Source organism: Erinaceus europaeus, chromosome 4 (assembly GCF_950295315.1).
Source record: "Erinaceus europaeus chromosome 4, mEriEur2.1, whole genome shotgun sequence".
Classification (NCBI taxonomy): domain Eukaryota; kingdom Metazoa; phylum Chordata; class Mammalia; order Eulipotyphla; family Erinaceidae; genus Erinaceus; species Erinaceus europaeus.
In genome coordinates, this window is record NC_080165.1 from 145,742,528 (window position 1) to 145,762,775 (window position 20,248).

General features: G+C 44.1%; 1 long non-coding RNA gene across 1 annotated transcript; it reads right to left on the reverse strand.

Moving 5' to 3' along the window:
* Positions 1-1,455: 1,455 nt before the first annotated feature.
* LOC132538170 (uncharacterized) lies at positions 1,456-20,239 on the reverse strand. Its single transcript, XR_009549632.1, has 3 exons — positions 20,142-20,239; positions 1,669-1,777; positions 1,456-1,533 (listed from the first exon to the last, which is right to left on the reverse strand). It is a non-coding gene; the product is annotated as an uncharacterized LOC132538170 (long non-coding RNA).
* Between the last annotated feature and the right edge of the window lie 9 nt (positions 20,240-20,248).

Here is a 20,248-nt window from a genome sequence, read left to right on the forward strand (position 1 = left end):
ATTCAAATCTGTTGTCTCGCGCTCTTGAGTCAGACCTGCTTCTTTAGAATATTCTCAGCATGAGCGTGAGTGCTACTGTCCACATTAACATTTCCAACATTCACTGCCTGCTACAATTTCTTAGGACAGCAAAATGGACTGCTATGGCGTGGAGGGATTATTTTTTTCACGTGTGAACTTATTTAACATAACTCAAAAGTGGAAGGAATGCAAGAGACAGTAATGAGCCAATCTTGAAGACGATTTGATTGCTACAAACAGTTCATCAGTTTAACTTTTTTTTTAATTAATTTTATTTATTTATTCCCTTTTGTTGCCCTTGTTGTTTTACTGTTGTAGTTATTATTGTTGTTGTCATTGTTGGATAGGACAGAGAGAAATGGAGAGAGGAGGGGAAGACAGAGAGGAGGAGAGAAACATAGACACCTGCAGACCTGCTTCACCGCCTGTGAAGCGACTCCCCTGCAGGTGGGGAGCCGGGGTTTGAACCGGGATCCTTATGCCAGTCTTTGTGCTTTGCGCCACCTGCGCTTAGCCCGCTGCACTACAGCCCGACTCCCGAGTTTAACTTTCAAAACCACACACTTAAAAAGAAGCATTTCATGGAAAAACAGTGCTGTGTAATAATTACTGAGTGAGGAGTGAAAAGGATCCCCAAGAGCAAACACTAAAAATAGACAGCAATTCAGTTTCACATGTCTGTTATAAATTAACTGAAAAAGAGGTTTGGGGGTTGGGGCTGCTTGTGCAAGTAAAAGGATTCACAGTGGGGAGCTGGGAACGGTTTTAAACAACACATGGTTTATTAGGGTGAAACAGGTAAAAGGCAAAATAAGCACTTAGCATCAAGGGTTAAGGGTACGCTAGGTCTATAAAGTCTGAATATGGTGATCAAAGTTTAGTCCCATAAGATAAACAATTATCAGTGTGGTAAAGGTTGCTCATGGCTGTAGAGGGGTCTAAAGGTTTACCGGCCAGCAGAGTCACACGTGTTCAGTTCCCAGGAGAAGTAGCCATGGAGGATGGATGTCTGGAACACCACCGCCGAGATGCTTCTGACCAGGAGAAGAAGCCACAGGCAAAGAGACCCACATGCCCCAAAGTCCCGTGCTTTTATACAGCCCCTTCTCTGAAACACCTCCTCAGGGTGAGGTCATTTGTATGTGAATAGTCCCAAACTCCTGCTGGGGTCACACACATGTCCCGCTGAAAGGACAGGAGTAGTGGTGTGACTGGACAGTGAGGGGCAGCAGCGTGAACGTTCCACCCACTGCACCAACCCGGGAATCTGCACGGCGAGCCGTTTCTTTCACTTTAGTCCTTCAACATAAGTAAAAGACAGCTTCAGGGTCAACAGTACAGCTTACCTTGGGCCAGGGGAGCTCCAGTAAAGCCCACAACCATGGAGTGTGTGCATTACCGTGCATGAGGACTCAGGTTCAAGCCCCTAGCCCCCAACTGCAGAGGGAAACCTCACGAAGGGTGGAGCAGTGCTGCAATAGTCTTTCTCTCCCTCTCTGTGTCTCGCTGTCTCTGCAAAAAAAGACAGAAAAAGAAAAGATAACCACCAGGAGCAGTGGTTGTGCAAGCACCAAGCCCCAGCAATAACCATGGTGGCAAATATATATATATATATAGTCTTAAAAATTTGTTTAAAAGATAGCTTACCTGGGAGGGGTGTGCTTTCTTTATGCACAAGACACAAGTTTAATCCAATCACAGAGCTGAGCTTTACCTTTGGAAGATTGGTTTTCCAAGATCATATGGAGGCATTGTCCTTTGGTAAAACAAACAAACAAAAACCATCATCAAACATTTAACAGATGTGTGTGGTGTATCCACTGAGAGGCCTCGGGCACTGATTTATAATTTTTTTAAATTATATTTATTTATTTATTTATTGGATAGAGACAGAAGTCAAGAGAGAAGGGGGAGGTAGAGAGGGAGAGACACAGAAAGACACCTGCAGCCCTGCTTCACCACTCGCAAAGCTGTCCCCCTGCAGGTGGGGACCAAGGTCTTGAACCCAGGTCCTTGCTCACTGTAATGTGCTTAACCAGGTGCACCACCCCTCGGCCCCCCAGAAATGCATTATTCATTTTTGGGAGGGAGGGGAAAAAGGGAGGGAGAGAGAGAGAGAGAATAAATTGGAAAAATCTAGAGTTAGGAGATTGTCTCAGGGACCACAGTGAGGAAGGGATTTTAGAATTCGGATAAATAAGGAAGGGCTGAGTGAGAAAGCTGTGTTTAGGAAAGGGTCGAGTGATCTGAGAGGCGCAAAGGACCAATCTTTGCAGATTGTGGGGGGAGAAGTTTTAGAAGAGCTAGCAAAGGAGAAGGCCCTTGGCTGGGAGTATGACTGACTGGTCCCCAGAGTTGCTGAGAATGTTGGGCGGAACCTAGTACTTCAGTGTAAGGACTCCTTTATTCCAAGACTAACCAAGAGCTATTGGGAGTTGTAAATAGAAGTGTAATGCAGTCAGCCCTGGATTTTTTCTTTTTTTAATGTATATAAGACCACTTTGGTTAGCCTGCTAAGAATAGATGGGGGGAGGAAAGGAGAAAAAGTAAAGGAAAACAAGTGGATATGAAAGGGAAGATGAGTGAGTGTTGACTGTGAGATGCAGACTAGATATTTTAGGGAAGTAGTCGGACCAGTGTAAGCGTTCAAGGAAAATGCCTGGAGATAAACATTTAGGGGTGATTTTTTTTCTAACCAGAGCACTGCTTAGCTCTGGCTTATGATGGTGTTGAGGCTGAACCTGGGACCTGTGATCCTAGACATGAAAGTTCATTGTATAACCATTATGCTATCTGCCCATTGGGTTTTGGTGTATTTTTTCATAGATGGTATTTAAAGAGAGACTAAAAGAGTTACCCAAGGGTGAGAGGGGAGATCTAGGAGTAAAGTGGGCACTGCATTGTAAGGTCAAGCCCCACTGCCCACCTGCAGGGGAGAAGCCCTGGGTTGAGCCCCACTGCCCACCTGCAGCGGAGAAGCCCTGGGTTGAGCCCCACTGCCCACCTGCAGCGGAGAAGCCCTGGGTCGAGCCCCACTGCCCACCTGCAGCGGAGAAGCTTCACCGGCAGTGAAGCAGGTCTGGAGGTGTCTTTCTCCCACTCTCTTTTCATCCCCTCTCAACTTCTCTCCATCCTATCAAATAAAATAGAATGGAAACGAAATGGAGGAATTGCAGGGTCATAGGGTAGGTCCATTTCTAGCCTTCTCACAGGATTAAAGCGGTATTTCATTGTTGTCTTTATTTGCATTTCTCTGACAAAGACTTGGAGCATTTTTTCATGTGTTTCTCGGCCTTTTGGATCTGAAAGTTATGGTTTCTTCTATTTTCCCAGTGACCTAGGAAGCAAATTCAGCAGGGAGGATGGGAGGAGAGGGATTATGTAAAGTAAACTAGTTTATCTGTAGGTTAGTATCTGTCCTAAGTGGGACACTGTGACAGGTCTGAATCATTAGTCTGAATAAATTTCTGAGTTATTCAAGTCCAGTAAGAACGAAAGGACTAGTGAAATGGGCTCTTTCTGCCTGGTAAATTGCTGTTACGGGCAGCTTTTGTGAGCAGATTTGAGGGTAGTTCTGTGCCTGGTGCAACCTAGAGCTTCCTGAAAGCTCGCACAGGCTTGTCACTGCACTTCACAATGGGTTTCACAGGAACCCGTTTCCTCTAGTGTTTCATACTTTGCAGTATTCAGTCTAAAATGCAGGGCGTCCCAGGTAGAAGTCAGAAGTCGCCTCTTAAATTAGAACCAGCTAATCATTTAACAGGGGTTAATTACCCAGTAGCTTGCTAACCTAGAATGTCAGTGGAGAACAAAACTGCACAGAAATAGGATATAGATTTTTGGCTCAAATGGTGACTCAGAGGGAGGAGAAAAATATCTATATATGAGTTTTCCAGAAATCCACTATTTTTAGGAGGATGAGGAAGAGATACAAGGGCAGCAGGGTAGGGCCAGGGGGAGTAACACAGCAGCTTATACAGCCAGACTTTCAAGCATGAAGCATCCAATGTCCCAGATCAGCCCCAGGCACCACCATAAGCCAGAGCAGTGCTCTGGTCAAACAAACCAAACAAAACAGGATAAAAGCACATTGCAAGGGGCTTCTGTGGAAGTCCAGTGCCTCTCACTTGGTATAGGGTGGCACCGTCTCTCAGTATTAAGTGCCAAGCTCCTACCCAGCTTCTCAGTTTGCATTCAGCCTTCCTCGTTTCAAAATTTAGAAAGGGCCTGGGAGAAGGAGCAGCCCTCCAAAGCATCTACTTGCTTGCTGAGGCCTAACAGCTACAAATTCAATCTCTAGCACTACCTTATATGAACAGAAATAGTCTCTCCCCCATCTCCCTCTCTCCTCTCTCCTTCTCTCCCCCTTTCCCTTTCATAATATTTTTTAAAATATTTATTTATTCCCTTTTGTTGCCCTTGTTGTTTTATTGTTATAGTTATTATTGTTGTCGTTGTTGTTGGATAGGGCAGAAAGAAATGGAGAGAGGAGGGGGAAGACAGAGAGAGGGAGAGAAAGATAGACATCTGCAGACCTGCTTCACCGCTTGTGAAGCGATGCCCCTGCAGGTGGGGAGCTGGGGTTCGAACCGGGATCCTTATGCCAGTCCTTGCGCTTTGCGCCACCTGCGCTTAACCTGCTGCACTACAGCCCGACTCCCCATAATATTTTTAAAACATTTATTTATTAATGAAAGAGGAGCAGTAGGGACTGAGAGCATCACTTTGGCATATGCTATGCCAGGGAAAGAACTTGGGTCTCATGCTTGCAAGTCCAACGTTTTATATACTGTGCCACCTCCTGGGCTATTCTCTCATAATAAATAAATCAATGTTGAGAAACAAGAAAATAGTATTACTATGGTGACCTCTATGTATTATTCTATGTATGGTTTGAAACATCTAACAAACCCCATGCTACTATCTCAAAATATTCTAGCCAATATTTTCAACCCAGAAAAAAAAAAAAAAGAAGCACTGATACTGTCTCTGAAGTGCAAAATCACAGTGTACTTTAAACTTAGTTTCTATAAAAAATTGCTATAATCTTAATTTCAGTCTGGTTTTTTCCCAGCCTTAAATTTCTTTGATGCTCATTTATCATTGCTAACAGTGTCGTAAAATAAGGAACTGATTGCTTTCTTGTGTTAAAAGCATTGTACAGCTTTATATATAAGAGATGCATAAATGGGGCACCTTCTTTGTAAAATATTAAGAACTTCTTTTTTCTCTTTCTTTCCTTTCTCCTCCTCCTCTTCCTCCTTCTGCTTCTTCTTCTTCTTCTTCCTTCCTTCTGTCTCTCTCTCTCTCTCCACCAGGATTATCACTGGGGCTGAAAGCCTGCACAACACCTGGCGTCTTTTTTCTCTTTCTTTTCTTTTTTTCACTACTTCTTGATAGAGATGAAGATAAACTGATGAAGGAGGGGAGCTGAGGTATAAGAGAGAGAGAAAGGCACCTGTAGCATTGCTTCACCATTCATTAAGCATCCCTCCTTCCCCCCCCCCCCCGCGGGTGGGAATAGGGGGTTTGAACCGAGCTCCATGTGCGTGGGAACATGTACAATCTACATGATTGGTGGGGACCAGGTGGCAGCACACCTGGCTGAGTGCACAGGTTACAGTCTGCTTGGTTGGTGTGCCACTGTTCAGCCTCTTAAAATGTTTAAGACCAAGTCAGTAGAGCATTGCAGCAAGTTGGGGGCTCCTGTGAGCCTGGGTCCTTTGTAAGTCCCCAAATCACTTGTTTTTGAAGTCATTCCTGGCCAAGTGCTGCATCTATGGCATGAGTGAATGAGGTGGTCACTGCGATTTTTCCACCCGAAATTCTGTGGTCAGGAGAGGCTCTGAAGAGGGAAAGAGATGGGATGAAGGGACATTGGGATCCTGGTGTACGACAGAGGAGGTGAGAGGCAGAGGTGTTTTCCTAGACACCTAACAAGTGTTAATATCTATACTATAAACCATTAACCCTCTAATAAAAAAAATGCCACGACTAACAAAATCAAATAAAATGAGGAGGAAGAGGAGGACTAATAGTGCCTGAGGAGGAACAAGAGTGGCTTTGGCATAAAATGAGCCCTTAAACACCGCCATCCTGGGCAATCAGAAACTGCAAACCCCTCTTGTACAGTTTGCGCTTTTGAATATTGGGAAGAGTTCAGTTAGCTGGGGGTGGGTAAGTATAAGAACACTAGTCCTTTGTGACAGCTTTGACCTCTGGGCAAAGCTAAAGGAATGCTGTGAATTGTCCTGGACCCTGGATCCCTATGGTGTTAAAATTAATCTATCTTAGATGGTAGTGTGATATTCTCAAGCACGGATGCACTGAAGTTTTGGGTGTTTTTTTCCCCCCTCTTTAGCAGAGGGCTAGAAGGAAATTCATTCTCTCTCTGCTTATCTTCATGAGTTCACTTGGACATTATAATTGCTATATCGGACAGATGCAAAAAGACAAAATTGGTCTGACAGAATAGTTACAGAGTGAAATCTCTCAATGAAGCTTTCAAATGCTGTAAGAAAAACATAAGGCAGATAGTACATGTTATTACAAGAGCAGTAAATTACATTACACCATGTACTTGAAACTCCTGGCTTGATCAAAGGTATAAGTTATATATATGTATACACACATACACATGTGTATGTATAAACATGTGTATGTATAAATGGTGTTGGTCTAAAGGTTTTTTTTTTGTCCTCACTGGGTTTTCACCACTCTGGGATGATGTTTTAAGATAGAGATATGCAGGTAAAGAAAGATATCAGAGCACTGAAATTTCTCCCAGTATGGTGGGGATCAGACTTGTGGATTGGAGCTTTTAGCTGGATTCCATGTTTCATTATATTTCACATTGTTAAAGAAGAAATTAACTTTCAGAAATGGTGTTCCCAGATTAATATAATTCTTTTTTTTTTTGCCTCCAGGGTTATTACTAGGGCTCAGTGCCTACACTACAAATTCACTGCTTCTAGAGGCTATTTTTTCCCTTTTTGTTGCCCTTGTTGTAGCTGTTATATCTGTTGTTGGTGGTAGGTAAGAGAGAAATCGAGGGAAGAGTGGAAGAAGACGGGAAGAGAGAAAGATAAACACCTGTAGACCTTCTTCGCCACCTGTGAAGCGACGCCCCTGCAGGTGGAGAGCTGGGGGATCGAACCAGGATCCTTACGCCAGCCCTTGCACTTTGCGTCATGTGTGCTTAACCTGCTGTGTTACCACCCAGCCCCTGATTAATCTTATTCTTTAGTAAAAGATAGTTTTTATATAAATTAGAGAAAACAATGAAACAAGTTGATTTCGTTGTTTTTCTTTAGCATATATATCAATAAAAATAAATATCACATCCCTGCCCCACTAGGGAAAGAGAGAGACAGCTTGGGAGTATGGATCGATCTGCCAATGCCCATGTTCAGCGAGGAAGCAATTACAGAAGCCAGACCTCCCACCTTCTGCATCCCATAATGACCTTGGGTCCATACTCCCAGAGGGATAAAGAATAGGAAAGCTGGGAGTCAGGCTGTAGCGCAGCGGGTTAAGCGCAGGTGGTGCAAAGCACAAGGACCGGCATAAGAATCCCGGTTCGAACCCCGGCTCCCCACCTGCAGGGGAGTCACTTCACAGGTGGTGAAGCAGGTCTGCAGGTGTCTATCTTTCTCTCCTCCTCTCTGTCTTCCCCTCCTCTCTCCATTTCTCTCTGTCCTATCCAACAACAACAACAATAATAACTACAACAATAAAACAACAAGGGCAACAAAAGGGAATAAATAAATAAAATAAATATTAAAAAAAAGAATAGGAAAGCTATCAGGGGAGGGGACTGGATACGGAGTTCTGGGGGTGGGGATTGTGTGGAATTGTACCCCTCTTATCCTATGGTCTTGTTGATATTTCCCATTTTATAAATAAAAATAAATAAATATCAGTATCATGTAGACTTATTATAATACAGATTTAATATGGCAATACTACTTACTATTTCACTATCAAATTTTTTATAACAATCAAGTGATAGGGCAAGAATAAAAAAAGAGTAATTTCAGCTCTTAGTCATCTCACCCTGAGTATTACCATCCTTTTAATGCCAGATTATACATTTGCATATATTATCAGCATGATTTGAACTTTGAAGTTTTATCAGTATGCTAAATGGGAGTAGTTTTAAAAAGCCTTCTAGGAACTAAAGATTGACAAGGAACTTTTCTTTCCCTTAAGCAGTGATCATTTGTGATTTTTTTTTTTTGTAGGCTGAATTTTTTAACAGTTTACTTAAAAAATGGCTTGAGGTGATGGTTTAGAAGATTCTCTATTTTATGAGCACAATGTCGCACCTCTTTAACGTGCTGCACTTCACCTCTACCACTGCAGAGACCAATATTCCTTCATCACAGACTCTATATTAAATCATTAATTTATTTTTTTTATCAAGAAAGGGAAAGAATCAGAACATAACTCTAGACCTATTCCTTATCTTTCCAAGCTCTTCAAAAAGAAAAGAAAAGAAAAGAAACACAGAAGGAAATACTCTTACTTTCTAAGAAGCTTTTGATACCAAAAGCTGACAGAGATATTATAATAAAAGACTACAGGCCAATATCCTCAATGAACACAGAAGCCAAGATCTCCAACAAAATCTTATATATGTCAAGCATTTTTTTAAAGGTCTTCCTTGGTTTCCTGGACTTTGGTTGTGAGTGAGTGTTTGATTATTCTTTCAGTTTGCTTGTAATTGGTTTCTCCTTGCTTTCTAATTCCTCTTGGTTCATTCATGGGAGTTTAATTCTATTTTGCTGTTGTTGCTTGTTTTTTTTTTTTGCCTCTAGGGTTATTGCTGGGACTCAGGGCCAGCACTACAAATCCCCTGCTCCTGGTGTCTATTTTTTTTTCCATTTTACTGGGAAGAACAGAGAGAAATTGAGAAAGGAGGGGGAGACAGAGAAGGATCAAAACCAGAGTTTCATAAATGCAAAGTATGTGCTCCACTGAGAGACATCCCTAGGTCCAATAATATCACTTTAATCCACATGGGAATCACATGACAATATAGTAAGTCATGAGTAGGGTAACAACAAATACCATGGCATTTTTTTTTTAAATGATTTCACCATATGGCATCTTATTAATGACAATATTTTCTGGTTTCCTAATTCAACCTCACCTTTCTAGAAGTATTTTCACTACACAGTCAAGTGAAAACTGTAGAATATCCTGACACATTAGAATTCCCTGTTGCAGGAGTCGGGCGGAGGGTTAAGGCGCACATGGCACGAAGGGCAAGGATGGGCATAAGGATCCCGGTTCAAGCCCAGGCTCCCCACCCGCAGGGAAGTCACTTTACAAGCGGTGAAGCAGGTCTGCAGATGTCTGTCTTTCTCTCCCCCTCTCTGTCTTCCCCTTCTCTCTCCATTTCTCTCTGTCCTATCCAACAACAATGATAACAATAATAACTACAACAATAAAACAACAAGGGCAACAAAAGGGAATAAATAAATAAAATATTTTTTAAAAAGAATTCCCTGTTGCTTTCGCATGCCATTTTTTGAGTTTATAATATATTTGACTATATATTTCTTCAGATAACTTAAAGTAGTGAAGGTGACAGAATATACTGAGAAATATGAAAATTGTAGTATGCAATTAACACCAAAATAGTGGTGTGTCAGAAAATGAAATACCTGGTGTTTCCATTTTCCCCATGTCACAGACAGTCAAATATGAAATTCCAATAATTCTCCTACTCAAGTATGTTTTTGTTCTTTTCAAACCAATTATAGTTCTAATCATTTTGTGTGACTCTAAATTTTGCCAGATAGATTTGATAATAGACTAAAGAAATATTTCTATGCACTACTTTTTATGTCAAATGATAAACCTGCTTGTAGGTGGCTCATAAATATTACATTGGATTTTTATATGTATTATGGTAGAGAGGTGTCTTGTTTTTATGAATTTATTACAACAAATTAAGTAGTAGTAGTAAAACTTTGCATTTAAATAATTCCTTTCTCTTGGTAACTCTGAATGCTTTTGTACATCAATTAATTTTGGATTGTGATATCATTATGTCCAAGTTTATTTTATTACTTCCTCATTATAGTCCTTGTGTTGAGTTTTTTATTTAACCTATGATAATTACCAAACTGGCTATTACCAGGCTACACATTTGCTTCTAAAATCAGCCCTTTTAGAAGATTAATTATATAACAGAATGACATTGTTCACTAAGATACCCTATGGCTGGAAGTTTTGCTTTCACTAGAAATTAAAAGCCACTGCAATGCTTTAATCAAAATCTTATCTAGATCAAGTTACATCTTATTAAAAATTACCAAAAGTTATTTTTCCATCAACAACTACACATGCCACAGGAATAAGTTCCTTACATAATCAAAAGGTAAATTGAAAGTATCATTCTCTCCCTTCTAAGTGGGACTTAATATATGAGGGCAGGGAAAAAGAACACAAAGTGAAACATAGACTGGTTACTATATTTCATCAAAGTAAAAGACTCTGGGAAGAGAATTTGGGAATCCGACTGCATAATGAAACTGTTCCCATGAGTCAGTCAATACACTAGAAACCAGTATCACCCTCAAAAAAAGAGCGTCAGTGTCAGTGCATTTTACTTACCTTAAAGTAGGAGTGCTGACCTTAGGATTTCATAGGAAGGTTTCAAGGATCTAGGTTTCTAAAACTTCACAAAGGGAACAGAACAAGATATAAGAGAGAGGATGTCACTGTGACTGGAGGCAGACTTTTGGACTTGCCTTTTGGAACTCTCTGCCTAAATTCTGGGTACAGTTTGTTTCGAGAATTAAGCCTGTACCCATCCCTTCTCCCCACTTTGCGATTTTCTTTGGAAATTTGACTGTGAATTCAGTCACTTCTCTGAACCTCTATTCACAATCTAAAAAATGTGTTTGAGGGCTAGCAAAACAGCTCCCTTGGCTAATGTACTGCTCTGCCCTGTGTGTCAACCAGGTTCCTGCTTGGTGCCCACTACACTGAAGACAGCTCTGATGCTGCCATCTCTTCCACTCTCCTCTGTCTCTGTCAGAAATGTGTTTGTGGGGAGTCCGGCAGTAGCGCAGCGGGTTAAGCGCACGCATGTGGCGCCAAGTGCAAGGACTGGCATAAGGATCCGGGTTTGAGCTCCCGGCTCCCCACCTGCAGGGGGTCGCTTCGCTTCACAAGCAGTGAAGCAGGTCTGCAGGTGTCTGTCCTTCTCTCCCCCTCTCTGTCTTCCTCTCCTCTTTCCACTTCTCTCTGTCCTATCCAACAATGACAACATCAATAACAACAACAACAAAACAAGGGCAACAAAAGGGAATAAATAAATAAATAAATAAATAAATCACTTTCTTTTAAAAAAAAGAAATGTGTTTGTGTTATGCCTGGCTACTTCTAACAAAGTCTTTCTCTTTGAAATAATTTCCTTAAAGATTAGGAAATCTTATTAAATGCTTCATCTGTGGTCTTTGTTTGCAATATTACAATATTGCTAATACATAAAGCAGATAATTCAGATAAACAACCCTTTCGGTTTAAAAGAAAAACAATGTGTAACAAGCTTCTAGTTTTTAACATTATAGCCGTCATATAAACATTACCACCAATCCACAGGCTGCTGAATCACTGTAACTTGCCTCTGCCAATTGCCCAGTTTCTAGAATCTATACTGTTACAAATTTTATGAGTTTATTTTTGAAGTCAATATCTCATTTCTGATTACTCTAGGCAAATCACAAACCAGAGAAGTTTTAGCATGCACCAAATTCTTACAATTTGTATGTTTTGTTTGAAATTTCAGAGTCTTATGTCTATGATCTTCTTCTTTTTTGAAAATCAAACTAGATCTTAGCTATTGCATGTGTCTGAAGGCTATTTCAACAGACCAGGCAATTCTGATGGCTTGAACTGCAGTAATTTCCACTGGTCACATACCATGTGCACAGTTCTCTAGAGGGAATAGAAGAGACGTGCAATTACACTATCCAAGGTTAGATACCAACCATGTTTAATAATGCAGTCTTTAAAAGGAAAAAGACTCCAGTTAAACTGAGGTTCAGAAAAAAATTAATTATTTTAATTTACATGGCTTATTAAATGCAAATCCATGACTCAAAATCCAGCTGCTAATTCCAAAGACCCCACTCTTTTAACAACCTTCATTAAGTCTCACTTGTAACAAATGGGAAAGAACTCAAGAGAATCATGTTAATTAAAATAAGCCAGAAAGAGAGACAAGAGTACCAGACAATCTCACTTACTGATGAGACCTAAGAAACGAAGCAAGGGCTAAAGCAGGATGACACTTCGGTAGACGGCCATCTTTCACAGCAGATCTGGAGTGGCAGAGCACATAAAGGGACAGGAGTCCAGGGCAGTGGCACACCTTGTTTAGCACACATGTTGCAATGCACAAGGACCCAGGTTTGAGCCCCCGGTCCCCACCTGTAGGGGGAAAGCTTTGCGAGTGGTGAAGCAGGGCTGCAGGTGTCTCTCTGTCTCTCCCTCTCTATCACCCCCTTCCCTCTCAATTTCTGGCTGTCTCTATCCAATAAACAAATAAATATTTAAAAAAAATTTTTTTTAGAAAGAGAGAGGAGTCCAGTGCTTTGTGGAGGAGGAAAATGAAGTCTGGTTGAGAAAGTGCACTAACACCCATCTTGGCCAGACCTAGAGCCTTACCTTCATGACAACAACCCTGTGAATCAAAATTTCCCCAGATTATTTTTTAAATATCCACTAAAAACCATGTTCATGATTGTTATTTTTGCTAAAGGTGCTTTTAAAAAATTTTTATTTATAAAAAGGAAACATTGACTAAACCATAGGATAAGAGGGGTACAACTCCACACAATTCCCACCACCAGATCTCCATATCCCATCCCCTCCCCTGATAGCTTTCCTATTCTTTATCCCTCTGGGAGTATGGACCCAGGGTCATTGTGGGATGCAGATGGTGGAAGGTCTGGCTTCTGTAGTTGCTTCCCCGCTGAACATGGGCATTGACAGGTTCATCCATACTCCCAGTCTGCCTCTCTCTATCCTTAGTGAGGTGGTGCTCTGAGGAAACAGGGCTCCAGGATACATTGGCAGGGAAGTCTGTCCAGGGAAGTCTGGTTGACATCATGGTAGCATCTGGAACCTGGTGGCTTACAGGTGCTTTTTTTACACCTTTGCAACTCCATCACTCCCAGAGGACTTTTTTTTTTCTTTTGATAGCAGGTAGAGGGAGCAAGAGGGAGTGAGAGGAGAGATACTAGATAGTCACCTCATCACTCATGAATCTTCCCCGTGCACTATGGTTCCATGAGCTCTAACCTGGGTCCTCACTCACAGTAAAGTGTCCTTAAAAACTAGATAAACAACGACAATAACCGTGGCTCTTTTTCTGGGTTTTATACATGCAACAGATTTAGTAGGTTCTTCAAAATTGCGGTAGGAGGAGTCAGGTGGTCGCACAGCACAGCGGGTTAAGCGCAGGTGGCGCAAAGCGCAAGGACCGGCGTAAGGATCCCGGTTCGAGCCCCGGTCCCCCACCTGCAGAGGAGTCGCTTCACAGGTGGTGAAGCAGGTCTGCAGGTGTCTATCTTTCTCTCCCCCTCTCTGTCTTCCCCTCCTCTCTCCATTTCTCTCTGTCCTATCCAACAACGACAACATCAATAACAACAGTAATAACAACAACAATAAAACAACAAGGGCAACAAAAAGGAATAAATAAATATTTTTTTAAAAAATTGTGGTAAGGAAAAAAGAAAGACAACAGACTTGCTAGCCATGCAGCGGGAGCCACAGTCTGTAAACGTTCGCCTGTGTTCAGCTTCACCATGCACAGGTCAGAACTGGGAGAAACAGGAGCCGCAGGAAAAAGCCAAAAAGGCCTTATCTCCCTTGGAAACGCCCGTTAAATGTTCTCACAGTTCCTTGAGAGTTTATGTCCTATGCTGTATGTCTGTCATATGTAGATGATGTCATCCAAATAGATGCCTCAGCCTTGCTCTGGTTAATTGTCAACAGAGTGTGCTTTACCAGCTGAGCTATCCCATGGTCCCAGGCATGTCTGCAGTAGCTTTATTTATAATTGAAAAAAATACAGAAAAAAAAAAAAAGATGCCCTTAAAATGGTGAGTGAGTAAACAGTGGAGCAGGCACACAATGGAATGCAATTCAGTGATAAAACAATCAAGACACACCAAAAAAAAAAAAAAAGGGGGGGGGGATCTTAAATGCCTATTGCTGAGTGGAAGAAATAAAATCTGAAAAGTCAGTGTAAAGCCAACTATATGACATTTTGGAGAAAGTAAGACTTTGGATTTAAAAAAAAAAAAAATCAGTGCTTGCCAGAAGCTAGAGAAGGAAGGAGGGGTGAACAGGTGAAGTCTGAGGGGTTGTTGGGGCAGTGAAACTATTTGGTATGATTCTGTAATTCGGTGGGTGCATATCATTATTAAAAGCCAACTGTTTTCCCTACTCAACACATCTGACACTAAGTAAGAGGGTTTCCCCCCCTCATTCCAATCAATTCTCCAGCTCTCCAGATGTTACTCAGAGAAGGTTCAGTGCTCATCTCTCAAAGAGCCAATTAATCAGGAGGCAAGGGTTGATGTAAGAAAAACAAGCTTTTAATCAGGTTTAGCATAGCTTGAGATGGCAGACTAACATCTCACAAAAATATATATATCTCCTCTTAGGTAGTGAGCAGGACTTTTAGGGGTGAAGAGGAGGGAGGTAGGAGCTGGGGGGAAGTTTCTGTTGCAGACTGGTTTTCTTGAAAAGTCTTTACAACTTCTTTTTTTAATATTTATTATTATTATTATTTTTTAACCAGAGCATTGTTCAGCCCTGGCTTATGGTGGTGTGGGGGGGTGGGGGGGGTAGGGGATTTCACCTGGGACTTTGGAGCCTCAGGCATGAGAGTCTGTTTGCATAACCATTATGCTATCTACCCTCCACCCACAACTTCTTTTTAATTAAAAAAAAATTTTTTTTAGAGAGAGAGTGGAAGAGTCCACAGTACCAAAATGTTCTTCAACTGGGGGTGGGGGGGGCTGGGCTCAAACAGGAGTTGTACACTCCCCAAGTGAACTATTTCACCAGTCCTGTCTTCACCACTTTGTCAGACACAGTTCTGCAAGAAAAAGCTGCAGTTGTTCCTGTGGAAGCTCTTGCTGTGCTCTGCTCCACATAGTCCCAAGGTCGGCCTGACCCAAAGCAGACTGTCAGCTTTCATAAGGCCAGCTCCCAAACTTCTGTCACCTCTTTGGAGAACAAAAATGGAGTTCATAATGCTCACTGACACAGGCACCAACTGAATGTTTAAAAACTTGGTTCTTAAAAAAAAAATAAAAAAAAATAAAAAAATAAATAAAAACTTGGTTCTGACACTGGCCATACAGAGTGCATGATAATGTTCCCTAAACCACTAAACCAGCTATACCATCACCACCCTCCCCTTTTTTTTTTTTTTTGAGAGAGAGAGAGAGCAAGCCAGAGAGACTGCAAGAGACCAGAGCAGGGAAGCTTCCTTTAATGCAGTGAGAACCAGGCTTGAACCTAGGTCACACGCATAGCAAAATAGTGAACTACCAGTGAGCTATTTTGCCAGCCAACTGTAGCAGTTTTTATGGAGGTGTCATCACAGAGGCATGATCAATTCTTGGTTCAATCTCTAGCTCTTCTCATTTCTCTAGGGAATGGAGAATGGAGTTAAAAATTCCATGCTTCTTGGTCTTTCAATGACCCGTCCCTATAATGAAATGCTCCAGAAATCCATCAAGAATCCTCTCATTAGAACGAAACAATGCTTCATTCTGAAAATTTCAAGGCACTCCTATGACCCCCACGACTTAGGAAATGATAGGGTTTTAGGAGCACTGTACGAGGAACCAGGGGAAGAGAGTACATGGATTTGTTTTTATTATTATATCATGAGTGGATATATGACTTCATACATTTCCCAAAACCCATGGGACTGTAGGACAAAAAAAAAATGTATGTAGACCTTCCTTCATAAAAATATGTCAATAATGGTTCCCCAGTTGTTTAAATCTATCACACAAATGGAAGGAGTTAACAACAGGAAGGGAAGAAGTGGTATATGTGGGAACTTTTTGTACCATTGGTTCAGTGATTTATGAAGCTAAAAGCACTCTAGCAAAAAAAAAAAAAAAAAGTCTATTAACTTTTTTTTTAAAAGGGACAAAAATTTTAAGTCAGTGTGGTTGACTGGCAAAGTGGTCAATGGAAAAGTTAATGTAACATGGTGCAAGAGAAATTTCAGGAGAGGCAGTATCTAATTAAATCGCTGTTTTGTAATATAGAGTTGATCACAACGGTATGCTGTGAGACCACATCAGGAGGAGCTACGTCTCCCTTCAATTAGCAGTGACAAAGGAAAGAATGTCCACTGTGATATAAACAATGTGCAGGTACAGGAAATGTTGGGCAGAATGTCAGGTCTCCCCTGCTTAACTTAATGCTGTGGTCTATTTACATAATCACTGTTTTACCTGAGAACCGCCCTGCCTGCAGGGCACTGGTTTAATCCCCACTGGTTAGAACTCTCTTTTTGCTCCTCCCCCTCTCCTGGTCATACCCTGTTTTCCACCACTAGTTTGCATTCTCTTTTTGCTCCACCCTCTCTACGTCATATCCTGTTTTCCACTCTACTATTTCCTTCTCGCCGAGTATAAATACAGATGCTCTTCTGATTAAACACTGGATTGCCTTCCGGCTCCGAGAGTCCCAGAGTCTCTCTCCTGCGATGCTAGCTGGGCACGAGTTCCTGATCCCTCTCCTGGAAGGAGTTCCTGATCCCTCTCCCACACAGCAGCCTAGGTTGGTTCCAGTTGAGTTCTCTCCAACCCAGAGAGCACTTGCTCTGGAAGAAGCACCCTCAGGCTATCCCGGCACAGGAAAGGAAGATAATACTTCTTTTTCTTCCCTTTTTTTGCCCTTGTTTTTTTTTTACTGTTGTTGTAGTTATTATTGTTGTTGTTGTTATTGATGTCATCGTTGTTAGGTAGGACAGAGAGAAATGGAGAGAGGAGGGGAAGACAGAGAGGGGGAGAGAAAGAGAGACACCTGCAGACCTGCTTCACCGCCTGTGAAGCGACTCCCCTGCAGGTGGGGAGCTGGAGGCTTGAACCAGGATCCTTGAGCTTTGCGCCACCTGCACTTAACCCACTGTGCTACAGCCCAACTCTCAAGATAATACTTTTTAACCTGTACATGCATTAAAAGCCAGGAGCTCCCTTAGTCTTGTTGAATCTTCATGAAACTTGTTCTAGCTGAACTCTATAATCTCATAAAGATTTTATTATATTTCAGAGGAAAAGCAGCCTAGGATGCTGATAGAGAAGTCAGGGTAGAAATGTGTGTCTACTCACCTAAGCTGCACCAGCCTGCTTTTGCAGAGGACACAGGGTGCCCTCTATTTTGTTATTGATGCCTCATCTCTTTTCCACTTGACACATCTGTGCAAATTGACTCCATGAATCTATTTATTTTCAAATAGTTCTCAGAATTGTTCAATCTGACCTCCCAGGAGAGCAGAAAGCTTGAGGCATTTCCAAACCTGAGTATCTGTCTAATCTCATTTTGAGCTGGTGATCGTATAAGTGTGATAAGGAATTTAAGTACTAGGAGTAGGGTGGTTGAATGTATATGTTCTGACGCACAAGGACCTGGGTTCAAGTCCCCAATCTTCACTTGCAGGGAGAAAGCTTCACAAATGGTGAAACAGTGCTGTGGGTATCTCTGTTTCTCTCCCTATCTATCTCTCTCACCCCTCTTGGGTTCTCTCTGTCTCTATCCAATAAATAGGAAATAAAATAGATTTAGATGCTGAATCATGCTTTTACCCTTTGATGGACTACAGTGGGCAGTTTAGGCTTAGTTCAGTCTTCTAAGAAATCCAGATTCTACACAAAGATCAGGATTCAATTGATTCAATATCAATTTGGTGTTCCCCTCAACACACACACACACACACACACACACACACACACACACACGTTGGTGAGGACGTCTGCCCAGGGAAGTCAGGATGGAATCCTAGTAGCATCTGCAACTTGGTGGCTGTAAGGTGATGAGATATATAACAGGTCAAATTGTTTAATAAACAGGAATCCAAAAGTAGGAGTAGAGCACATGAAATTAGGGGTCTTTGTGTGGGCTGAAGCTGGGGATTCTCTTTTAGTTATGTTCCAAGGGTAATTTTTGCCTGAGCCTGATAGCTAACATACACGTGGGTAAGACTATTGTCTGGGAAGATGGTGTCAGAGTTAGGAATAGGACTAGAAAGCTGGATCAGGGCAGAGAGCAGCTTCCAAATATGAGGAAAGTATATAAATACCATAAACTGTTAACCTCATCAATCTGACCTGAGATATATATATATATATATATATATATATATATATATATATATATATATACATATCAAACAGTTTCAAGTTTTTGTTTTTTTTTGTAGATTCTTTTTTCACAACCTGCTGGGACCCTACAACTCTAGTTGTCCATGTGGGGGGAGTGACTTCCACCTGGCCCCTGGTGCCACGTGCACCTCACTGCTGCTGCCCAAACAAGGACAGAGTCAAGAAACAGGAACCAGCAAATGTGTTACAGCTGACTCCTGAGGTCCAGACTCCAGGAAGGGGGAAGGGGGAGCAGGCTGCAGAGCCCAGCCCCAGGGAAAGGGGGGCGGGAGTGGGGGCGCCCCTGGGGGGGGTCCACTAGGGGGAATGGGGGGGTGCATGGAGGAATAGGGGGGCGGCTGCAGAGCTCCGCCCCAGGGGGCACAGGGTGGGGGAGAGGATGGGGGGTGCATGGGGAATGGGGTGGGCGGGCTGCAGAGCCCCGCCCCTGGGGGAATGGGGATGGCGTCAGAGCCCCGCCTCAGGGGGCGCCTGGGTCAATGGGGGCGCATGGGGGAATGGGGGCGCCTGGGGAGAATGGGGGTGAATGGAGGAATAGGGGGGCGGCTGCAGAGCCCCGCCTCAGGGGGCGCCTGGGGCAATGGGGGCGCATGGGGGAATGGGGGTGCCTGGGGAGAATGGGGGTGAATGGAGGAATAGGGGGGCGGCTGCAGAGCCCCGCCCCAGGGGGCGCCTGGAGTGAATGGGGGCTCCTGGGGGAAATGGGGGCGCCTGGAGGGAATGGGGGGTCCTGGAAGGAATCGGGGCTCCTGGAAGGAATCGGGGCTCCTGGAAGGACTGGGGGCGCCTGGAGGGAATGGGGGCGCCTGGAGGGAATGGGGGCTCCTGGAGGGAATGGGGACGCCTGGGGAGAATGGGGGTGAATGGAGGAATAGGGGGGCGTCTGCAGAGCCCCGCCCCAGGGGCACCTGGAGGGAATGGGGGCGCCTGGAAGGACTGGGGGCGCCTGGAGGGAATGAGGGCGCCTGGAAGGAATGGGGGCGCCTGGAGGGAATGGGGGCGCCTGGAGGGAATGGGGGCGCCTGGAGGTAATGGGGGCGCCTGGGGAGAATGGGGGTGAATGGAGGAATAGGGGGGCGTCTGCAGAGCCCCGCCCCAGGGGCGCCTGGAGGGAATGGGGGCGCCTGGAAGGACTGGGGGCGCCTGGAGGGAATGGGGGCGCCTGGAAGGAATGGGGGCTCCTGGAGGGAATGGGGGCGCCTGGAGGGAATGGGGGCGCCTGGAGGGAATGGGGGCGCCTGGAGGGAATGGGGGCGCCTGGAGGGAATGGGGGCTCCTGGAAGGAATGGGGGCTCCTGGAAGGAATGGGGGCTCCTGGAAGGAATGGGGGCGCCTGGAGGGAATGGGGGCGCCTGGAAGGAATGGGGGCTCCTGGAGGGAATGGGGGCGCCTGGAGGGAAGGGGGGCGCCTGGAGGGAAGGGGGGCGCCCGGAAGGAAGGGGGGCGCCCGGAGGGAAGGGGGGCGCCTGGAGGGAATGGGGGCTCCTGGAGGGAATGGGGACGCCTGGAAGGAATGGGGGCGCCTGGAAGGAAGGGGGGCGCCCGGAGGGAAGGGGGGCGCCTGGAGGGAAGGGGGCGGCTGCAGAGCCCCGCCCAAGGGGGAGCCCTGGCGTCGGGCGCGTGCGCGCTGCAGCCCAGCCCCAGCCCCAGCCCGGCCCGCCCGGCCGCCGGCCGCTCTACCTATTTTAGTCAAAGCGGCTGCCGAGCGCCCGCGGGGCGAGCCGTCCAGGTCCAGGTCCCGGTCCAGGTCCCGGTCCAGGTCCCGGTCCAGGTCCCGGTCCAGGTCC